Source organism: Hyaena hyaena, unplaced genomic scaffold (genome assembly GCF_003009895.1).
Source record: "Hyaena hyaena isolate Hyena2069 unplaced genomic scaffold, ASM300989v1 scaffold_2, whole genome shotgun sequence".
Taxonomy (NCBI): Eukaryota; Metazoa; Chordata; class Mammalia; order Carnivora; family Hyaenidae; genus Hyaena; species Hyaena hyaena.
In genome coordinates, this window is record NW_024080634.1 from 8,202,602 (window position 1) to 8,207,664 (window position 5,063).

A 5,063-nucleotide genomic window follows, 5' to 3' on the forward strand; every position below is an offset into this window, starting at 1 on the left:
GTTTTCCATTTTCTATTTTATTGATTTCCACACTGATCTTTACTATTGGCTTCCTACTACTTACTTTGTATTGAATTCTCTCATCATTTTCAGCTTCCCAAATTGGAAGCCTAGTTCGCTGACTTTAGACCTGTCTTCTTGTATAACACTTGAACTTTCCTTTGCACGTCTGCCAATTTTTTATTTAAAACCAGACATTCCAGGCAACACGTTGCAGCAATTCTGGATTCTGCTTTGTTCTGAGTGCTGTCGGTTTTAATAGATAATTAACTTGCCTCAACTCACCCTATAAATCTATCTCACTTTCAATGGACAGCCATTGATCTCTCTGCTTATTATTTTTATTTTTTTAAGTCTGGCTACTCAGGGTCTTCCCTTTGCCAGCATAGTTTTGTAGTCAGGTGATGATTTGGGCAGAGATCATGCTAAGACACCTCGAGCAAGTAAGTCTTCCACTTCCACTGCCTAAGCTGTGTGTGGACTGAGGGATGTTTTCAAAAGGGCAGTACATTTACCAGTCTCCCAGGCTTTCCATTTTTGCTGGACCTCTTGCGGTTCCACATCCCTACACAGTTCAGCCATCAGGCAAGAATGTATGCAGGATTTATCATCCATGGTCTTCTTTGGCTCTCTCACTTCTCTTAAATTTCTAGTAGCTCTGTCAACCCCCTGAATCAAATCTGTTGCATACAGTTGGGAAAGCTGCAAATGTTCACCACAACCCCCCCACCCCCCACCAGCTGGGTTAGATGGCAATGCCTGCAAGCAAGATGGCCACAAACTCACCGTTCTGCCCAATACGGTAGCAGTTTCCATGGGGAAATTCTTCTCAAGTTGTTGCCTATCTTTGGTCATTTTATTTATGTTTTAAAATTTTTTAATGTTTTATTTATTTCTGAGAGAGAAGGAGAGACAGCATGAGCAGGGGAGGGTCAGAGAGACAGGGGGGACAGAATCCGAAACAGGCTCCAGGCTCTGAGCTGTCAGCACAGAGCCCAATGCGGGGCTCAAACCCATGAACTGTGAGATCATGACCTAAGCCAAAGTCGGACACTTAACCAACTGAGACACCCAGGAACCCCTCTTTGGTCATTGTCCAATGGCCCAACATGCCTGTCTTCGAGGGAAATCGTCTGACTTCCTCACTCCCATTACCAAAAGCAGTCCCAAGATTTCATCCTAAAGGAAACAGGAAGCCATGGCACAGTCTCAAGCTACAAAATGGTACGAATCAGCTCTGTGCTCTTAAATGCCCACTCTGACTGCTGTGTGGGAAGTCAGTCAGTTAGGAAAAGTTCCATCAGAACGCATGTAGTAGCAAGTTAGTAAGAAACACAATGCAATGAGCTACCACAATGAAAGAGATTTGTTGTGAAATAACTAAAAAATCCTGAGGTAGGATAGCATATTTTGAGCCCTGTATTCACAGTGTCTTCAGAACTGGAGTTCTGTCTCCCTGGGATGTCACTGGATCTGTCTCAAGCCCTCCTGATAGTGGGATGTATCCTCCAGTCTCCAAGTACTTCATTTATAACCAAAGAGAGGGATGGTGTCTTTCCCCAACCATTTTACAAAAGCCCCCGAGCTCCCTTTGATCGAATCCATATCACTCTGACATTAATCACCATGACCCGACGAATTCAACATGTAGACTGGCTTCAGCTGATCAGGATTGACCCCAACCAGGCTTCCACCCCATATCTGGATATCTCTGGGTCCTGTTAGAAAGGACGAGGCTGAAGAGACAGCTCCCGAGGCCTGCTCCAGGGCACAAGAATGGACTGGCCCTGATTTCATTGTTCATTTCCAGTTATATTAGTCAGTCTGGGCTGTCATAACAAAATGCCATGGACTGTAGGGCTTCAACCTTTATTTTCTTAGAGTTCTGGAGGCTGGAAGTCCAAGATCCAGGTGTTTGTGGGGTGAGTTTCTGGGGAGACTTCCCTCTTTGGCTTGTAGAAGGCCACCTTCTCCCTGTGTCCTCACATGACCTTTTCTCTGTGCCCATGTGTGGAGAGGAAGAGTTCTGCTGTCTCCTCTTCTTCTTATAAGGACACCAATCTTAGTGGATTAGGGAGCCACTCTTACCTACTCATTTAACCTTAATGATTTTTATTTTTTTTTTAAATGTTTATTATTTCTAGGAGACAGAGAGAGAGACAGCGTGAGCAGGGGAGGGTCAGGGAGAGAGGGAGTCACAGACTGAAATAGGCTCCAGGCTCTGAGCTGGCAGTCAGCACAGAGCCTGACGCGGGGCTCGAACCCACGAACCGTGAGATCATGACCTAAGCGAAAGTCGGACGCTTAACCAACTAAGCCACCCAGGCGCCCCTAACCTTAATGATTTTTAAAAAGCCCGCTCTCCAAACGTAATCACATTGGAGGTTAAGTCTTCAAGAAATGAATGGCAGGGGGAGGAGGGGTGGCCCCTAACACCGGACAAGGGGCAAGGATCTGGGTCTCCTCCACTCTGGCAGGCATAGCTGCAGATTGACCATGAGCCTGAACTCCAGTCTAGAGACTTTGCAGTGGACCCCTGGCCAGCCTGGTGGGGAAAGGAGGAAGGGAGTGCCAGAAAGGAGAGGGGAGGGGAGGGGAGGGGAGGGGAGGGGAGAGGAAAGAAAGAAAAGAAAAGAAAGAAAAGAAAAGGAAGAAAAGAAAAGAAAGAAAGTTTTTTAAGCAATTCTATTAAATAGTCCAACAGCTAAGACTGAAGACAGGAAAATAAATCTCTCCTTATAATGAAGGGATTAAGATAGCGGCTGGCAGCTGTGACACAAATGCAGTGGCCACATCCCAAGAACTAGGCTTTTAAGTTCCAAACCATCCATAAGTCGGGGGGGAAATGGTAATTGAAAATGAAAAACAAAACCATATCCAAAACAATAAGTCCATTTTTAACCCAGGGAAGAACTGTAATTAGATTTACGCTCCGCAACGTGCTGCTGGCTCGGTCACCTGAGGACCACTCTCCACACCATGGAAACGTCATCCTCAGCCGCCTCCCGCCTCCCTCTCATCTTGCCATTCTTCCCCCCGGGGCTGAGCAGAGATCCTTCCCTGACCGCCAGATCTCTCTCTAATTCCTTACCCAACGTCGCCCCACAGAGCAGCTGTTCTCCGACTTTGCTATGAACTGAATTATTATCCTTCACACCATCCCTCCAAATTCATTCCTCAAAGCCCTAACTTCCCATGTGATGGGATTGGGAGATGGGGTCTTTGAGGGGTGATAAGGTCATGGAGCCCTCACAATGGGACTGGTGTCCTTCAGAAGAGGAGACATGAGACAGCTGCTTCCTTTCTCTCTCCACCAGATAAGGACGCAAGGAGAAAACGGCCACCTGCAAGCCAGGAAGAGTCCTCACCAGGAACTGAATCTGCCAGCATCTTGACCTTGGACTTCCCAGCCCCCAGGACTGTTACGAGTACATTTCTGTTGGTTAAGCTGCCCAGGCTATAGTATCTCGTTATAGCAGCCTGAGTCAACGAAGATACTCAACAGGTCTCCTCCTCCTGCCCCACACAATCTGTCCCAGTCCTCAGGGGACACAACTGTCACCTGGAGAGATGTCCAGCCAAGAGGAGCCTGTTTGGGTGGAGGCCTCTAAACCAAATAGAGTTGATTCTCGTTATTCATGGTAGTTGTAAAGTCTCGATGAACATGGCGTGGCGAGTACTGAACACTGCTCCTGGGCGGAGATACGAGCATACATACAGCGTCCACCCATGTCATCTCACAGAGACTACAATCTCCAATTCTAAAAACAACTCATCCGGGTAGATTCTATCTTCTTTACTTTATGAAGAAACAAGTTTCAGCAGTACTAAGTGACTCGTCTGAGGCTGTAACACCAACAGATGCCAAAGCTGGGGTTCAACACCATCCAACTGGCCCCAGAGCCCCTTAGTCTACACTGCACTGTCCACTCCCACGTCCACCCTTCCACCATATTTGTATGAGGCAGGGACAAGGGCTCAGGGCGTCACTTTGTTCAACTTCAGCTGGAAACACGCATCGTGCAGCTCATTTCCTGCTCTGCGTGTGTCCACGTGAATGGCCAAAAAAGTCTTGGGAAAGTTGACTTTGGGCTTACAAGTAAATGTTAATGGACAGGAGAATCAACAAATACAGAATCCACGAATACTGAGGACTGGCTGCACTTCTCTGCTCCTGTAACATGAAGAGTTGGGAGAGAAACCAGTCTTGTGAGGGCAACATCTGTACATGGGGCTGTTGTGTCACTTGTCTGGGACTGTGGGGACGGACCCAGCCATCCACCAGGGGGGCTCCTCATCGGCCACAAACTCTGCAAAAACAGAGGCTGTGTCTACCTTACCCACCACTCCATCCTGGCTACTTGGAAGGAAGTATGTGCTGTAAGGCAGCCAGAGGGAGATGAATAATCAGGCTGAGAATTAATGTTTTCACATGGGTCTTCATGAAGATTAACAAAAGATTTAACGGGTACACCTGAATGCACACTCAGAAATGAGATCCGAACCAGACAGATTTAAAAGTGAAATAGTGTGGGGGTCCCTGGGTGGCTCAGTCGGTTGGGCATCTGACTTCAGCTCTGGTCACGATCTCTCGGTTTGTGGATTCAAGCCCCACGTCGGGCTCTATGCTGTCAGCATAGAGCTTGCTTTGGATTCTCTGTGTTTCTCTCTCTTTCTGCCTCTCTCTCTTTCTCCCTCTCTGTCTCTCTGCCTCTCCCACATGTACACTCTCACTGTCTCAAAAAATAAACTTTAAAACTATAGAAAGCTTATGAAAGAAATCAAAGAAGACACAAAAAACTGGAAAAATATTCCATGCTCATGGATTGGAAGAAGAAATGTTGTTAAAATGTTGATACTACCCAAAGCAATCTACATACTTAATACAATCCCTATCAAAATAACACCAGCATTCTTCACAGAGCTAAAACAATCTTGAAATTTGTATGGAAACAGAAAAGGCCCCGAATAGCCAAAGCAACCCTGAAAAAGAAAACCAAAGCTCAAGGCATTACAATCCCAGACTTCAAGATGTACTACAAAGCTGTAATCATCAAGACAGA